This window comes from Protomyctophum bolini, assembly GCF_963924005.1.
Source record: "Protomyctophum bolini genome assembly, chromosome: 16".
NCBI lineage: Eukaryota > Metazoa > Chordata > Actinopteri > Myctophiformes > Myctophidae > Protomyctophum > Protomyctophum bolini.
The window spans coordinates 38568317-38588427 of NC_137877.1; the positions used below are offsets into that span (position 1 = coordinate 38568317).

The window sequence follows — 20111 nt, forward strand, 5'->3', positions numbered from 1 at the left end:
CGGGATTGGCTAGTCTGTGTCTGAGACAGTGAAGACCTTATGAGTATATATATTAATAGAGACGTCACTTAGATTCCTCCTCCCGTCCACTTGCATTAAGTTGCTCAAAAACGCATGAGGCGATTTCACTCCTCCTTCTTCTGGGTATATAGGAATAGAGTGCATTCTGGGATGGATTGGGCACAAATCGTGAACACACTGGCCGCCATTGCACGCTGACTATATATCATTGCACGGCGCACACGTTTCACGTTATGAAACGGCGTTCACGTGTCATTGCCCCGTAACGTGAACGTCAATACCGTATACTCTATAAGGTGGACACTCGCAGTAACACGGCTTGACGGGGAAGAAGACACGTTTGCAATGTTAGAAGAACGCCACTCAATATAACTTCACACCAATCACGTCTGCATACACGTAACTAAAATAACAATCATACTACTAGTAATAGAGGGGGGGGGGGGGGGCCCAATGGAGACGGCACACGCAAACGGCCAGCGAAGCGCGAGGTTGTGACACACAAACATATACACGTTACTAATAAAACAATAATCACGCTAATATGTGGGGAGAAGAACACAACGGAGACAGCTGCTTCTTTCACCTGACCATTATATCAGATTAATCCTTTTTCTTTTCCATGCAAGAAATTCCCAAAACATATATAAGCCAATCCACAAGTTCACAAGTTGTGTGAGCTTGTCGATCTGCTATACATTTTAAAAGGTTTAGACATTTAGAGAGACCATAATAAGTCAGTAACACACGCCACGACAATTGTATGAATTGACTTCCAATGCATTCATTCATTCATTCATTCATTCATTCACAACCGGCATGCACTGGCAGCCTGCCTGCCTGGTGGCCAACAACAATGGCCCTCACTTTGAAAAAGCACTCCTGAGTCATGTTCCCGCATTCACCTCGGGTGCACTCTTTAGTCTTTATACTTCCTCTCCCTATACTGTCCCCACTGTCCCAGCTTTCTCTTTTCACTCCAATCTAGGGCTCCATCTGTCTTTTGAGTACCTGTGTGTCCTCCTGTCCTCCAGGGATATATACAGCCCCCTCAGGCTGACTTGTTGTTCTGAACTTCTGTTCTTCTCCACTATACGCTCACGTATACCCCCCCCCCCCTGGGGGGAACAGGAACAGGAAAGATGAGGGGACTTTTTTTGAAGGCAACTTAATTCTTTTTTTTACACTGCGAAAACCTGAAGGCACTGCGGCAACGATGTCAAATCAATGGACTTGTGACAACTTGTGCCTTGAAGTTTCTTTTTTGTTGTCGAGAGAGATTGTATACCTCGCTCTAAATGCGCCGATATAACAAAGATGTATTTTTTGTGCTGACGACGAGCTGAACTGAGGTGAACTCCATATAACGCGGCCTGCGGGTACTTTTTCCAGTAAGTGTCTGGCAGAGATAGATCAAACACGATCAAGGCTGATCTGAAAGTGCGTTCAAATGTGAGATCAAACGGGGGGGAAAGTGTCCCGTCAGCACTAGTCTTACAATAATAATCTCTCAGATTGTCCTGTATTATAGAAGCGAGACAAGCATCACCTCCTAAAGTCAGTGGTTCTCAACCTTTTTTCACCATATTTTAGGCCCGAAAAAAAGTCTCCTAAATCCTGACAGTTTTCTGAAATAGCTATGTTTCTATATCAGTGTGGTGCTCAATATTTCATGTCAAGGACCCCAAAAACTATTATGTAATTGGCCGCCAATCCCCATCGGAAAATATGTTCTTCCAGGGACCTTGCCGGAAGCAAAGATTTGAGTTAAAAACGAATACACGTTCAAAGATTCGCGCCACATTTTCAAGACTTTTCAACAAGCTCGTAGTAGAGTGTCACTCGGTGCCGCGCGATGAGCTTGTAGATCTGCTATTTTTCAATAGCTAAAGTATAACATGGTGTATTATAATTATTATTATTCATCTTTTCCTGTTTGGATCCGTAGCCATTCGCAGTGCCTATAGTTTGTCTCTGTGAAGCACTTTGAGCTGCATTTCATGTCATGAAAGGTGCTATGCAAATAAAGTTTTATTATTATTATTTATTATTGTTACTGGGTGTCATGGTTCAAGTCAGGAGAGCTTTTAGGACCCAAATGCAGGAGGAGGCAGAGCAAGGTCTGTTCAAAATTGTTTAATAACTCAAAAACTAGAAAGACAAATGAAAAGACTGGAAGCACACTAGGTGTCAAGACAAGAGACCCGTAACACACACACACACACACACACACACACACACACACACACACACACTCTCCTCTCTGCATGCATGGCAAGCAGCTGGCTGCCTCGTTTCTGGGCATCCCAAAGTTTTGTGCCATAATATGTGTTCAAATTAACATGTTGTGGTGTTATGTTTGTGTAGGACTGTCTGTGCTGTTGCTTTGCATTGTGTTCCATACTGTGTTGTTTACTGTGTGTGTGTGTGTGTGTGTGTGTGTGTGTGTGTGTGTGTGTGTGTGTGTGTGTGTGTGTGTGTGTGTGTGTGTGTGTCACGTCGCACCTGGGTTGCCCTCTGATAATAGTAGTATGGTAGTGACTGGATTATGATGAACAGACTGAATGACTGAAAAAGTGAATGGAGGGATGAATTGTGTGTGTGTGTGTGTGTGTGTGTGTGTGTGTGTGTGTGCGTGCGTGTGCATGTACATAATGTGTGTCATCTTCCTGTGCTCTGAAGCCAAGTGTGACTGGGGATAACGAGTAGGGAGGGGGAGCAGGAGAGAGAGAGAAAGAGAGAGGGGGGGAGAGAGAGAGAGAGACACAGAGAGAGAGATGGAGGGAGAGAGAGAGAGAGACAGAGAGAGATGGAGAGAGAGAGACAGAGAGAGAGATGGCTGGAGGGAGGGAGGCGGGGTGCAGTGCTTCTCGTTCTCTCAGAATGCACAATGGAGCAAGCCAATGAGACCAGAATGTCAATATAGTCGGAGAGTCCTGCCTGGAATACCTAAGCAACACACACAGTACTGTAGGTCTGTTTCAACCTTGAGGTGGTGTGTGTGTGCTTGCGTGTGTGTGCGTGTGCGTGTGCGTGTGTGTGTGTGTGTGTGTGTGTGTGTGACCGGATGTGTGCATGCGTGTATAAGTGTGTGCACGGTATAGTGTGTCCCCTTTTTGTCTAAACATATACCCAAGGAGAACTATAGCATCTAGTCGCAATGTTGAGAGAGAGAGAGAGAGGGGGGGGGAGAGAGAGAGGGAGAGGGGGGAGAGAGAGTAAGAGAGAGAGAGGGGGGGGAGAGAGAGAGGGGGAGAGAGAGGGAGAGGGGGGGAGAGAGAGTAAAGAGAGAGAGAGAGGGGGGAGAGGAGAGAGAGAGGCTGAGACAGCCGGAGAAAAAGGATGTCCCAAGATCTTACAAGGTCAACATCTTGACAATCCCCCCCCCCCCCCCCCCCAATACCCCCAATGTTTACAATACAAGACACGGGTTCAAACGATTCCGTATCCATATTTAATGCACGTGTCGTGGACACACTCACGTGCACGCGCACTCTCCCATCACGCACGCGTATACAAAACTGCGCATGCGCAAAACCTCGCGCAGTGATGACTGAGTGGGGGAGACAGATGGTGACTCCCCCCCCCACTCCCCCCCACCCACTTTAGAGTGGCCCAGCACTACATTTCCCATGAGGCCACTCATAACGGCCGCTGTCAGAGGCAATGTTCTTCCTGTTTCTCCGTGATTGGAGCACGGGTCCCCCGTGAGAGAGAGAGGTCACATGTCAGGTCTATAGGTAGATGACCCGGGCTGGGTGATGATTTGACTTAGATTATAAGGGCAGGTCAAATCTCTGCTTTGCATTGAAAGGCGGAGTCCTATATCGGCTGGCTGCGGCTGGCATGTTGAGTAAAGCTTTTGGCAGGTGAAAGGCCATCCATGGCCATGTTGTGTTGCCCCCAAAGTCTTTTATAGCACTTTAAGGGTTTGCTTGATTGGAGAGAGCAGAATTTAATGTGTGTGTGAGTGCGTGTGCTACATGGATAAAGGCCATTACACACCAGGAACGATGCCAGTTAACGATACACTTCCATTCATATATACTGTATACTGTAGGCCGGTGACCTCTTTTCAAACAAAGTGTTACATGAGCCGTTAGAATGAGGCTCATACATGTATGTATGTATGTATGTATGTACTCTTAATGCAAATGAATTGCACAATATGAATCCATTCTGGGCGGGAACCCCTTTTGGTGTTTTAAGCATTATGTTATACTTTAGCAATTGAAAAATAGCAGATCTACAAGCTGAGTGCCGCAAATAGATCAGCTATTTTGATGAAAACATGTTTAAACTTTTCTTTAAATAATCTTAAAACAACCTTTCGAAAGTGTATGCATGCACTGTGTACTAAATGTAAACTCTTAATTTCCATTTTCCAGCCATTCAGTTGCCAAAAAAATATATTTTCGGGACCCCCCAAAATAATTTGGCGACCCCCCCCCACACACACACACACAGGTTGAGAACCCCTGCTGTACTGTGCCAAGACAGCTTCATATTGTCATATTTGGCCCGTTTCCAGGCGATTAAGCAGAATAGTCCGAGGGGAGCACCAACAGGAATAAGCGGCCGTACAGTACTGTACATCACCCAAACATAAATAGAGCGGTTTCCACGACGACAGTATATATATATATATATATATATAGACCTAGTTTCAGCAGCCATGCAGTCAGCACATGTTGGGGAAACATTACTTATATACACACATTCTGCCGAGGCTAAATCACTGTTGCTTTGAGTTACAGTCATATATATAGTCTCTTGAATGGTTTTCATTTAGTTTTAGTCACATTTAGTTTTAGTCACATTTTTATCACCTGGAATGTTTTGTCTAGTTTTGGGTTCGACTAAATGTCATACGACTTTTAGTCGAATAAATCTATACAGTTGATTTAGTCGAACAAAATGTGTTTTGGCGGGCCTTGATGCCGTCGTAATGACTGATTTTATACACTTGCTGAAAATAGACGATCTACGAGCTCACGACGTGTTGCGTTGTGAGCTTGTAGATCGGCTATCTTCAGCATGCAACCCAAGTGTATAAAATGACTGGATATCTTGTCCACTGGGTGTGGATTTGAGGGTCAAATCAACTAATCAAAATGATTCCTATATGAGCGCGGCACGGCTGCAGCTCACCGCTCCTTGGCTGCAGCTCACCTGCTCCTTGGCTGCGGCTCACCGCTCCTTGGCTGCAGCTCACCGCTCCAAGAGATATGGGTCAAATGCGGAGAACAGATTTCACTGTGGTAACGCGTGTGACAAATCGTACGACATTCACTTTAGTCCCTTCCCAGTTTTTATTTGTAATATATTTAGTCATCATAATATAGCTATTGTTTTAATTTAGTTTTCGTCTGTGAAAAAAGGTAGTCGATGAACAGTTCCCGTCGAAATCAACACTATAGGCTAAATATATGCTGCATTATTTAAGCAGTGGTGGAAAAAAGTACTCTAAAAAGTATTCTTTACTTGAGTAAAAGTATCAATACGGCAATGTAGATGCAGGCCATCAAACACACACGTCTGGTCAAACCATGTTGTGACTCCCATTGGAAATGCAATCGTGGCGGCCATTACCAATTGGCCGCCAGGATTAATTAAAGAATGATTAATATTGACGGACTTGGCTGACTCGGTCCCGCCACTGTTCCAGTGTTTACGGGAGTATAACGCAGCATCAGGATACAAGATCAACCTAACTAAGAGTGAGGTTTTTACCTCTAAATACACAGGATTTGAATGTAGGGGATCTTATCGATCCATTGGAAATGTGTCCTATAGCGGGTTCAAGTATCTGGGAGTTAATTTCAGAAAAGGGCAGGATAAGGTAATTAAAGACAAGTGCTTAAACCTTATGGAGGAATACTAAGTCTGACACTTTAAGACTTTAAGATTAGCCTTTGTCTCTAATCGGAAGGCAGTTAAGATGAGTGTTACCAAAATATATCTATTTCAATGCATCCCATTCTCTATAACTAAAAGGTTTTTTTTAAAGATCTTAACAAAATTATTTTCTCCTTTTTATGGCAGAGCAAAATGCCGCGGGTCAAATTAAGTACGCTCCAAGCCCCTTACAATAAGGGTGGCCTTAATCTCCCTAATTTTAGATGTTGCTACTTGGCCTCGCAATTCCGTCCTTTATGGATATGGTTGCACCATAGAGTATATATGAATAGAGAAGGCACCCAGAGGAAACCCTGAGGCGAAATGGACATAGTGGCCGAATTTGGTATTGCAGCTCGAGCCAGCGCTGGTCCGTTGACTATCATTGCGCACGTTCATGTGATTGAGGCCATGACACGTGAACGAATGTTTCATACGTGAACGCAACGCGCACAGACGGCACAATGATAGTCAACGGCAGCGCGTTCATGTGTTTGGGGCAAATCCATCCCAGACTGCATTCTGTTCCTACCAGGAAGGAGGAGTGAAATCGCCTCATGCGCTTTTGAGCAACTTAATGCAAGTGGATGGGAGGAGAACTCGGGTGTCTTCTCTATTCATATATACTCTAAGGGTTGCACCCTGAGATTGGTGAGGTTAGGTGCAGGCTACGTATAGATCAACTAGACCTGGGCCTAACTCCCCTGAAAATCGTACCTTTTCTGGGTGCAAAGAAGAACCTCGCTTTGCTTACCAAAAAAATCCTATTATCTTGAGCACTTTTGAAGCATGGCAGGAATCTCATAAATTATTGAAGATAGATACATGATACATCTCTAATGAGAAAGACCCCATTATGGGAAAATCCTAATATTCCTTATCCCATATTGCTGATGGGAGTATTGCAGAGATGGGTTATAATAATAATGGAATCAGGACTGTGGGTGATTTATACAGCAACAATGTAGTATCACATGTTTTGTACTCTACTATCACCTCGACTAAAGGATTAACTTCCTCCATATATAGTATTCCAAACAATAATTTACCAATTTACAATACATTGAACATTAAACATAAATGGGAGACAGACTTGGGATGCACTGATGATGTGGATTCGGAAATAGTTTTAGAGAGGGCTCAGAGCTGGGTTCTGATTTCAGACAGATGCAATTTAAGATTGTTCACAGAACTTACTTTACCCCGCTCAGGTTACACAAGATTGATAGGAGCATTTCCCCCATGTGCCAAAGATGTAAGATAACAGAAGGCTGCCTATTACTGTATGTTATGGAGCTGCCCACTTCTGATTGATTACTGGAAGTTCATCATGTCTACTGTCTCTGATATCATAGAGGTTGAAATACCACATGATCCAAGAATTATGGTTACTGGGTATAAGAGTATTTTGTGTTACTCGCCAATACAGCTACGAAGAAAATCATCTTATGGTTAATTGGAAATCTGAAAACTCACCTTCACAGAGACACTGCAATAAGCGTTGTTTTCCGCATGGGACGGGGAATTGGAGATAAAAGCGACTGAAAGCGTGCGTGCGTGTGTGTGTGTACGCAAATCAAGAAGGCGCAGTCCAGTGTTTAATGGATAACAAACAGATAGCCACCCGAAGCTAATGTGAGTAGCCTTTCGACTAGATCGGATCAAAATATTTATTTTAATATAACTGAATGGAACGGAACTTACGTTTATTGGCGCTTGCCGAGACTAATGATTATACGTTTTCCGGCAGGAAAGTATTCAAGGGCCACATATTTTATCATTTCAAAGTGCCCATGGGCTCCATGATGTCATGGACACTGCATGGGCTCACTTCCTTCCTGGACTACAATTCCCATAATGCTTTGATCCACTGCTTCTCCTTGTGGACAGGGGGAGCTGGGCTGTCTTACTGAGACAACATGTAGTCCATGGAAGTATAATGTGAGCCCAGTGTCCATGACATCACGGAGGCCTGCATGGACACTTTGAAATACTGAAATAAAAACACAGTATTGCCCACATAAGAAGTTACCCCAGGAAAGTGTTTCTTGTCTCCCAAATAAGATCTGGTTGCAAAAGGGGTGAATTAAGTGGCCCTTTAAACACAGACAAGACACAGAACATGTGTTCTGTATGTGGGGCCTCACACGTCATCCTGAATAACAGACCATGAACACGTACGCACACACACACACACACACACACACACACACACACACACACACTTCTGCATAACAGACCATAAACACGTCATCATGCTCGGCCTAAAGCTGACAAACACCAGCGACATGTGATTGTGATCAATATTGCTTATCAGGAAACAGATAATGTATTTCCACAGAAAACACAAAACACACACAAATGCACGCACACACACACAGATACACGCACGTGCGCACACGGACGGTCGCACGGCTGGTTATCGTCCTGTCAGCATTGTCGTCTTCACTTTGTCACATTTGTATACCGATGTTTCTTTAAGCACATGAAGTCAAACAAAACCATGCAGAACGAGCTGCCACATGGCGTTATCTCAACATCGTGTGAATCTCTCGTGCGTGCGCGCGCGTGTGTGTGTCTGTGCGTGCGTGGCCAGCAAGGCCAAGAAGGCCAAGAAAGACAAGCCTCCCCTCCTTCCTAATTATGGGTCAACCCATCAGGGTGTACGGCCGTAATGAGACGTACCCATACCTGGGCCATAAGTTCAACATCGCTGGTGAGTGGGGGGAGCAAGTCGAGGAGCTGCACTAGAGTGTTTCACCGTCGACTCGACCTGATCAATCTGTCCCCCCTCCCTCCCTATATACAGTGGGGTTCCATTCCTTTCTGCCGACCCAGTACCCATAATCCTTTCTGCCGACCCAGTACCCATAGCTACCTCTAGGTATTTAAAAGTACCTGGGTACCTATGGAAGTCACACCTCTGATGGGTGTGGTTTAGTCTTAAGGGGTGTGTTCTTTTCACCCACTGTGTAATATAATAAACAGACAGTAGGTGTCATGAAGTCATGAAGCTCCAGGCTGTGAGAGAAGTGGCCCTCATGGCGAAGATACAACCTCCTATTTGCCAATGTATACACATCCCACAACGTGCACTGAGAGACATGGCAAATAGAACTATGTCCAGCTGGCCAGAAAATGGGTTGGCCCTAAACTCCCACGAGGCTCTTCCTTCCATATGGCGGCGGAGGGGAGGTCTGGGGGTCCCAAATGTAGAGTGGATTCATGCAGCAACAGGGGTATAAGCCACCTATACTACACATGCTCCATAATGATGATGGCACCGTCAGAGAAATGGCCAGGGCGTCGCTCTATACTGGACCTGCGCAGGTCCCCGTGGCTGCATGCCGCAGACAAGAATAACTTTCTGGGCTTTAGGAGGAAAGACTATGGACTGGACTCACAAGCCAAGGGCTTCCTTCGGGGGTCTGGTCTGTTTGGCCAGATCTCAACGACCTCTGCTATTGGGACAGGAGTCCAGCTAAAATGGGCTTTTGCAACGAAAACGTGCCCCATCTCTGATGGGTTAATTACAGACTCCAGCGTGGTAGTGAAGTCTATACCCTCACCCACCAGGGAGGAGACACTACTATAGACTATACAGGAAGAAACGGCAAGAAGGGTTCTGCTTATACGAAACAGAACATTAATAAACTATTTGTATAGCACCTTTCATACATACAAGGCGTGGCCTTCAAGGCGTGGCCTTCAACTGCGGGGGAAAGTTGGCCTGTGTTGATTCAGCGGATCACTCTGTTTCACATTCGATCGTATACAAACATGCTGCTATTGGGGAGGATGTTTTAAAAGTCACCATCAAAGCAAGACTGCAAGTATTACCAACCAAGTACAATCTGTCAATCTGATGGTATCCCGACACCCACACTCCACTCTGTATGAAGCCATCATGATTCTGAACACCGAGTAACGACCAAGTCGGGTCGTTACTGTTGTAACACAACAAGCTGTGAAATAAAGCATTTCTTTTCCAACCACGTTGCTATGACAACCACAGACGGAGTACACTGTGTGTTGGCAGTCAGAGGGTCAAAAATGGAGGTTAAATCAATGCACGTCTCAAATACGTACCACCGTGTGTGTACTGTGCGTGCCTTAGTGCGTGCGTGCGTTGCTCCGTGCGTGCGTGCGTGCATGCGTTGCTTCGTGTGTGCGTGCGTTGCTCTGTGCGTGCGTGCGTGCGTGTGTGCGTGCGCTGCTCCGTGCGTGCCTCCGTGCGTGTGTGCGTTGCACCGTGCGTGCGTGCATGCAACTTACTGTATGCTATTTTAGGTTCAAACACGGCGGACGGATTCCTGCTGGGACAACCCTTGTTGTTCTATTATATATATCCTCATATTGTGTAATGATTTGAAACCTTTAGCATTTAATTTAAAAGACCAATATATCTGGAGTTAATGGTCATAAGAGGTAAAACGACACAAATGCACTCTCCCTCGCTGATTCTCTCTCTCTCTCTCTCTCTCACACACACACACACACGCACAAACACACATGCAGAGACACAGACACACAGAAACGGACACGCGCACACACACGCAGAGGGACACACACACATGGTGTTCTGTTGAATTTATGGCAGGCCTGAATTTATGTAAGCCTGATGGTGAGCGGAGCCATAGAGAGCATCCATGGCGTGTGTTTAGAGGTCTCCCAGGACTATTAAATCAACCCAGAGTGGATCAGGAAGTTCCTCGCCATAGCGACATGGCGGGGGTAAGGAGGGGGCCTGATTTAACCCATTCTGGGCAGAGAACCAGAATGGGAAATAGCAGATCTACACAGAGTGCCGCGCTACGAGCTTGTAGATTTTTAACTCAAATCTTTGCAAATCTTAACGTTTTTAACTCAAATATTTGCTTCTGGGAGGGTCCCTGGAACAACATATTTTCAGATGGGGGGGGGGGGGGGGGGGGTCGGTGGACAATTACACGTATGTTTTGCAGGGGTCCTTGACGTGGAAATGTTTGAGAACCACTGACAGAGAAACATGAGGGTTTTCTGAAAACTGTCAGGATTTAAAAACACATTTTGTAGAATCCTCGTCCTCGGGTCTGAATGGGTTAAGTCCTCGCCATAGCGAGATGCATCATGCAGGCGGGGGTAAAGAGGGTGGGCCTGATTTACAGCGGCCTCAACCAAATGCTGTATAAAACGCATCCCACTGCCATGATCAATCACACACAAACACACACACACACAAGCACGCATGGATGGCGCACGCACAAACGCACAGACCTATATATACGCATGCGTGGCCTGCAGCACCGTGCCCAGCCAGGCTGCTGCGGGTGCTCTGCGGTACAGGCACCTCGGCTGGGAATTCAGCATGACAGTGAGTCGCGGGTTCGAGTCCCGATCCTGACGAACTTCAACGCTGTGTGTGCTTTTTATTGAATTTTAATCAAACGACTGACAATTGACAATACATATACAACAGAAACACCTCAAACAGGTGCCTCTGTTTCTATACAGGTTAAACAGATTTTCTTCTGAACCATTTTGACAATGCCGGCGTGCATTTAAATGACATGCAGTGCTGCTGACCGAAGGTCTTATAGGACCGAAACGTTTGCTATACTTCTAATTGCACTTTGAGCATTATAGAGCACTTTATGAGCATGTTAAAGAGTTTTCCTTCTTTTTTTTTTTAATACAGCGAGCAAGTATTTTTCTCTCAAGTGGGTCCTCTCTCAGAGAGAGAGAGAGAGAGAGAGAGAGAGAGATAAGTAGTGGGAGGGTCTCTGGAGAGGGAGATGTTAAGGTAGAAGTGAGAAATAACTGGTGCAATGCAGGTGAGAGGAGCAGAGATGTGGTGAGAGAGAGAGAGAAAGAGAGAGAGAGAAGGGGAGAGAGTGTAGGGGAGAGAGAGTCTGGCCAGTTGTGGAAAAGGTGCTCACATTTATTTTCTCCAGTAAACGTATCCGTTCTGCAATGTATAAACTACATACTTCCAGTCCAGAATTCAAAATGTATCTTGAGTGAAAGTACAAAAAGTATTGCCATCAAAATGTATACGTCCCAGGTCAAGTTTTCAAATGTATGGAAAATAGCCGATCTACAAGCTCACCGCATATTTTCAAATGCCCCGAAAGGTATATGATGAAGTGGTTAATATGTTTTGTAATAATAATCTAAACCTCTAAAGTAACTAATATACTGAACGTTTTTAAATAGATGTATATAAGTGGAGTATAATATTTGGATCCGAGATGTACTGGAGTAGAAGTAAAAGCATTTGGAATTGGAAATACTACATCAAAACTGTCCTTAATAATAATGATAATGAATTGCATTTTCATTGCGCTTTTCCAAGTGCTCAATTAAGCGCTTTACAACGGTCCATTCATTCATACATTGGGAGGTGATGAAGCGGCGAACAGTCGGCGCCATGTCGTCCTCACTTCCCACATTCACACACACACACACACACACACACACACACCGACGGTGGCGAGCTCACACCGACCGACTCATTGGAGGCAATGTAGGGTTCAGTGTCTTGCCCATGAAGGACACTTGATTAAGTAAATGTACTTAGTGACTTTACACCACTGATCGTAGAGTTCAGGGGAGAGAGTTGGCCCTCTGCAGAGCATTGCTCTAACGTCACATCAATCCAAAGCACACCCTGTGTCTCCTATCTCCAACGGGACCCCCCCAAACCCCCAAACCCATCAATCCAAAGCACACCCTGTGCCTCCTATCTCCAACGGGACCCCCCCAAACCCCCAAACCCATCAATCCAAAGCACACCCCGTGCTTCCTGTCTCCAACGGGACCCCCCCCAAACCCCCAAACCCATCAATCCAAAGCACACCCCGTGCTTCCTGTCTCCAACGGGACCCCCCAAACCCATCTCACAGACATACAGCCAAATAGAACTGCAATTCCCCCTTTGTCAAGTCGTGGTTGTGCCCCTCTTTGCACCCATCATCGGTTGCAGTTTCGTGGTGGGACAAAAATCCTTTCTCTCCATCCACTACCATTGAAATAACATGTTTTACAGTGGCTTCGCATGGTCTCTTACAACAAAGTCTATATGTACCCCCGCAGCTTGCTTGTGTTTTGTTGGATCTGTGGGGACGGACTTTTCTCTGCAGGAACGTGAGGAGCGACAGCAAACCAAAAAAACAAACCTCGGAACGTTGAGCGAAAACAACAGTCTACTCAAACAGGATCGAGGCAGGTACACTCAGAGAGTGTAACAAATGGAACCAAATGGACCGTCCATTAATACACTCTCTGAGTTACAGATCACATAATGGTCCAATTATCATTTAGCTGGTGACCCCTCTGGAACTCTCTCAAGGTCCCTGACTGAAGTAAAATCAGACACAAGTAGCATGTGCTTAAATTCATGTTTCGAAAATGTTTCAGATGTCAAACATTTCTGAGATGATGGAACGATGATGGTCATGGAACCTTCTGAAAGCTTCATGGGTAAAGATAACTAACTAATCAAAATCTTTAAAAAAAAAACGGTCAAAACGACCTCTCAGTCATGCTAGTGGTCCCCAGGACCCCACTTTGGGAACCACTGCTCTAGAGCCAACGCGTTAACCATTCTTTTCAATTTGTACAGACATTTATCGACGAAATCAACACTGCTCCAACGGGGACTCCACGTGCCCTTCACCGTAGCACACCGTCTGGCACCGCCGCGCGCAGTGGCATTAACCACAGCTGTTGCTATTGGTCCCACACTGTGTGTCTTGGGATAAATATCAGTGGTCTTATTGTATTCGGTCTGTTTGATGACATTTCAGCTAAAGCCTTATATTAAGCTTGCTTAAACACTTTATCAACATTTATCAACTCGGCGTACGCCAGGATATGGATAAATGGCATTTACCATTTCCTGCAAAAACCTTGAATTTGAACGTGTGCCAGGACAAAAATCAGGTCGGGAGCTGTCGTATACGCTTTGTCCTCAACTGTTTTTCTGTCGTAGAACAGCGGAGCAGCATTGTTTGACCAGCTGAGAGGCTGTCACAGGCATCTAAACTATATGTTTTCACTCCTAAAATGTATACAACTAATAATATATACAAATATATTTTGTAATGGCATGTCATATGAAATTGGTAGGATATTTACAATTAAAATCGCGCAATTAAAAACAATGTTGCGAGTTAGATGCTTAAGCCATTTAAACAGTGTTTTGCATGAGCGCATACCAGTAGCCCCCAGTAGTCGAAGTATCTTTGAGCAAGACACTGAACCCCTAATTGCTCCCGTTGAGCAGGTTGGTGCCTTGCATGGTTTCATCCGCTGCCAGCATCGGTGTGTGAATGTGTGTGTGTGCGTGTGAAAGGAATGGCTGAATGTAATGCACAATCTCTGTTAAAGCGCCTTGGATAAAGGCGCTATATAAATGCACCATTTACCATTAGTCTCTCTCTCTCTCTCTATCTCTCTCTGGAAACAGTATCTTTATTCTTTACTGTAACAACAACAACTCTTTAAATCCTGTATCAGCAATCTGGTATATATTGGCCGAGAACTGCAGTCTTTTGCAATCACGTTGGCATCGACAAGACTTCTCAATGTCGAGGCAATAACGATGAAATGTGGAAATGAAGGAATAGATCCGCTGCACCTCTCTCTCCCCCGCGATGCACATCAGATTGATATACGCACAGCAATTATTGGCAAAAAATTCAAACGGCATAAGATCTATAGCAAAGTTGGCCCATCAGCCAGCGAGCGCGGCTTCCATTATTTCTCTCCCCATGTGTGCCGGTGTATTTATTTCCTCCCCACACTCTGTTCTGTCCGTTATCGCTCCCATTAGAATGTTGTGAGACAGTGACTCTACTCACACACACACACACACACACACACACACACACGCAGTGTGGAGATGCAGGGCACGCGTGGGAGTGGACGGCGTGAAGCACTGCGACAGTATAGTCACCCGGAGTGTTTTATTGTTGGTCTAGTTTTTAGTCGACTAAATATCCTTATATTTTAGTCGACTGAATCTATTGTTGATTTAAGTCAACTAAAATAAAAATTTGGCAAAAAATTTAGCAAATAGCCTATCAACGCGTCACGCTGTACGTCGGCTATTTTACAACCAAGTCTAGTTTTTAATATATGTTGACGAAATTGTCAATATATTTAGTCTCAGTTTTAGTCATCATAGCTTAGTTTCCATTTAGTTTTCGTCAGTAAAAAAAGGTAGTAGTCGACGAACATTTTTCGTCTTGGTATTAGTCGACAAAATCGGCACTGCTCGGGAGGAGGAAGAGCGGACGAGATGTGGAAAACCGGGTTAGGGTTAGTAATATGGCATAGAATTACTGTTTTGGCAGAGTAATACCTTACACTACTTGTTACTGGGTAAAGTAATAATATTGCAGTAATAAGTCAAAGTAACTTGTTATACTGCCCAATACTGGTTGGAGCTATACCATTATTCACAACCTGTGTGGCCTGGCGGGGATCTGTTCACTTTTCCGTTGAGCCTTGTCTTCAGTCTTTGACGACAGACTGCAGTGCATAGCATTTCTATCACGCGGCTTGCTGACCTTACACTTTAAGGTGTTTATTATTTTTCCATTTAGCTATTTTGTAAACCTTCATGCTTGGTTACTATTCATCATCAGTGGAACGTCAGTCCCGTTTCATAACCTTGTGTTATTCAGGTGGAGCCTTGTTTTTTTTGTTGCTGAGAACGCAGCAAAGTTTCAAAACATTTACCGTCCTGATGCCAATATATGTCTGATTAGATGATTCTTGTTGTCTCTCTTTGCTTTCTGTATAACCACTAACCGGTAACATGTGATCCTGCAGCTCTGCAGCAGTCTTACAGGCACACAAAACACATTAAACATGTTGATATACAGTATGATAAATTGCACATTTTATTATACCGAAGGGCACCTAGCCAGAGAGGACACGGGGCTGCCAAGCCTAGAATGAGTGCGTACATGTGTGCATGCATACACACACACACACACGCACACACACACACACACACGCACGCACACTCACACGCACGCGCGCGCACTCACACAGACCCAGTATACATGCACACACACACACACACAACCAGAGCTAATGCAATCCCACTTGCACTTCCACAAATCACAAGCATCGGCTCTCCTCTCTTCCACTCCATGCTGCCTCAGCAGTATGTTGTTGTCTTCCCCAGGCCTGGCCAACAGGCAGGCAGGCAGCATGCATGTACACTACAGTACACTCCCAGTAAAGAGACCAAGAAAGATTTGAGTGTTTTAACTTACTAGACCGGTTCCAGCCTGTAGAGCACCGAGTCGGTATAGCGATGGAAGTACCCGTTCCACTCATCTGTCCGTGTCCCTTTTGTGCCCATATATGGAGATTTCTGCATCTGTCTCTCTCTCTGTGTCCATGTAATTCCTATATATGGAGTTCTGTGGATGGCATGCCCAAATAATATGGAGATGTCAGATCAGACCAGTTCCATATATGGAGCCTGGGTGGGCATATAGGGGCCCAGTCCAGAGAGGCCTTTTGTGGCGGTTCTGGACAACCGTGGGTCCGACCGACCGGAACGTGTGTGTGTCGAAAAGTCAGCGGGGAGGGGCGAACGGTTCTCGAGGTATACGTGCATTACAGACATACAGTATGCACACAGACGTACAGTAAGTTGGTGCATAGATAGATAGATAACTCTTGAACCGTAACGGTGCAGTGCTCTAAACAAAACGGAGCCAAAAGTGATTACAAGACAAATTATGCGGCAGAGATGCAGACCAAATTAAGTTCTATACAAAATGATCTTGCAAGTCATGTGGAAAATGTTTGCTTGTAATTGCCTTCAAACAGTCGTGGGTGCACGGGGAGACAATTCATTACGAGAAAAATCATCGATCAACCCCAAATTGGAATTGCACTCTCTCTCCTGCCTGCCTAGGAGGCACCACCGTGCACAAACACTCTCTCCTGCCTGCCTAGGAGGCACCACCGTGCACAAACACTCTCTCCTGCCTGCCTAGGAGGCACCACCGTGCACAAACACTCTCTCCTGCCTGCCTAGGAGGCACCACCATACACAAACACTCTCTCCTGCCTGCCTAGGAGGCACCACCATACACAAACACTCTCTCCTGCCTGCCTAGGAGGCACCACCATACACAAACACTCTCTCCTGCCCGCCCCATATATAGGAGGCATGCACCATATGCACAAACGCAAAACGTTCAACCGTATATGGCGTATATACAAACACTATACTCCCCCTGCAGCTTCCTTGCACTCTGCCGGCTGCAACACACATCTGGCAACTGCCCTGGCAGGGCTGGAAAAAGTACTCTAATGTTTTACTTATACTGCAACATGGATTTATTTGTTATTTTTTACCCGAGTAAAAGTACAAAAGTATTTGTATCAAAATATAGTTAAAGTACAAAAGTAAAAGTACTCATTATACGTTTTCAAATGTATATAAAATATTTTTCGCGATATTGTGAGCTTGCGGATCGGCTATACTTTCAAATGGCCAAAATGTATATATAGGGGCTGAAGTCATGGGTAATGTATGTTTTGTAATGATAATCAAAATCTACAAACTAACTACAGTTTTAATTTAAATTCATTATTATTTTGGAGTAAAAGTACAATATTTGCCTCTGAAATGTAGTGGAGTAGAAGTAAAAGCACTCTAGGGATGTGCCGATGAGACATTTTGGCCGATATCGATATCCGATATAATGATATACCGATATTACCGATGTCGATATGATCTCATTCTGTATTGAAAAATTATAATAATTTTGTCTATTCTGAAAAGTACATGTAAAAAATTATAATAATTTTGTCTATTCTGAAAAGTACATGTAACAGTGTCTGCACTGCAGGCTTATAGGCAAGTCAGATTTAACTAAAATACCTTTTATATTTAATATTGTGAGCTTGTATAGATCAAGCCGTTACTCTGGGCTTGTTTATCTGCAAAGACAGACCGATTAATCGGACCAATTAATTCATTGGTCATGAATTACCGATATTACCGATGTCGATATGATCTCATTCTGTATTGAAAAAATTATAATAATTTTGTCTATTCTGAAAAGTACATGTAACAGTGTCTGCACTGCAGGCTTATAGGCAAGTCAGATTTAACTAAAATACCTTTTATATTTAATATTGTGAGCTTGTATAGATCAAGCTGTTACTTTGGGCTTGTTTTATCTGTAAAGACAGACCGATTAATCGGACCAATTAATTAATTGGTCATCATGAATCATGTCATCATGTCATCATGAATCAAAGCACTGTGGCTGATACAGCCCTGGGTAGGCCACCCAGACTGCTGAAGACCTCATGCGCTCTTAACCCATTCTGACCTGAGATCAGATTCATACGAGATTTACACCGGACACACACTGGTCTGATTAACCCATTCTGACCTGAGATCAGATTCTAAAAAAATGTCAGTCGTTCTTCGATTTTTCAAAAATAGCAGACCTACAAGCTCGTAGCGCGCCACTCGGTGGCGCGCTATGAGCTTGTAGATCTGCTATTTTTAAATAGCTAAAGCATAACATGATGCTGAACACCATAATGGGTTCCCGTTCAGAATGGGTTAAGGAGCATGCCCTTTTGTAGTTGGAAACTCATCTATTCATCTGGCCCTGCCGCCTGCACATGCCCCTCAGTCATCGGCCAAACAACAAAATCAGTTTTTCTCGTCCCCCTAAAGTGGATTATCTGTAATCAATAGTGATTATGGGGAGGAGCTGGCCGCAGCCTTGGCTTCCAGCCTGGATGTAGCGCTGTGAGCCAGTAGTCAAGAGTCAGGACAATTGATGGTTCCTTGGAGCCAAATTGCACTTCTGGCCTGGTGGTGGTCATCACTATGTGAGCCAGGAAATCAACCCACTTATTTCAACACCAACACCCAACACTGCCATCAGTAGACACACGCACGCACGCCACGCACGCACATACGCACACGCACACAGTCAAGTTATTATTAGCCCTGGCCTATACTATACTTACCACCAATATGTGTGTGTGCGTGCACGTGGGCGTGCGTTCATGTGTGCACACAGCATTTGTGTCAAGATAGTTGAGCGATAGTTGAGTGATGTTCGCTTATGTGTCCCTCAGTTTTGTGACATGCAGTCACATATTATTGTGCAGCAGCTATAGGCCCCTCTCCTAATTAGAATGAGTTTGTCATTGTCATCTATAACACTCTGTAAAGTTTGGTATCAACGGTGCAATCCTCTGTGATGTTTGCCTTGATGCCCTGACATCCCTGCCTGAATACTGCAGGCAGGGATGTGATGTGCACACATTTCAACCTTCGCTGTTAACTCATTCTGTATTTGGTCAGGAGGATTTCTGTCTCTGCTTTTTATCTTTGACCGGGCGTAAACCGATACTCAGCCAGTTTTATATTCATGTTTTTATAGGACCAGATAGCAAGTATTACGTTTGTTTTGAGTTTTGGTGTGACTGCAGGTCCAGTGTTCCAGATGGGTATCTTTTATTAGTTTACCAATTTGGTTGACTCTGGTGGTTGCAAAGCACTGTTGGCTATTTTCCGATGCCTATTTTCTCAGCAATCATACTCCTGAGTGAGTCACTGCTAAAAATAGAAATGTAGGAGTGAAAATAGCACATGCAATGCATGCATGCACGTGCACACACACACGCAAACACGCACACACACACACACACACACACACACACACACACACACACACACAGCAACAACAACATAACATCATAACAACATCCTGATTTGAATGTGAAAGCTACAGTATAGCATGCTAATTTGCTACCGTGGAACAGAAGCATAATTATAATCGTGGTCTGTGAACAATGACGTGTTTCACACACACCATGATTGTCTGCTATAGTGGGGGGGGATCATTTTAAGCACAAATTGTTCCTTGATTAAAGGGCAAATCCCTTTGCCCTTTACGTTAGTTAGTGTGTGCATGCGTTCTGACGAGCATAATATACACCTTGATATTATACAGTATTTACAAACCATGTGTGTCTAGACGACAAAACAACAACATCAATTGCTTTTTAAAGATATAATTATATGCCACTGGCTTAACCCATTCTGACCTGAGATCAGATTCATACGAGGTTTCCACTGGACACACACTGGTCTGATTAACCCATTCTGACCTGAGATCAGATTAAAAAAATGTCAGTCATTC

The 20111-nt window shown here is 44.5% G+C and overlaps 1 protein-coding gene across 1 annotated transcript in view; it reads right to left on the reverse strand.

Moving 5' to 3' along the window:
* nalf1b (NALCN channel auxiliary factor 1b) overlaps positions 1–20111 on the reverse strand; it is a gene marked incomplete at both ends in the record, with an annotated part of 122381 nt that overhangs the window by 56382 nt on the left and 45888 nt on the right. The window lies entirely within an intron of this gene.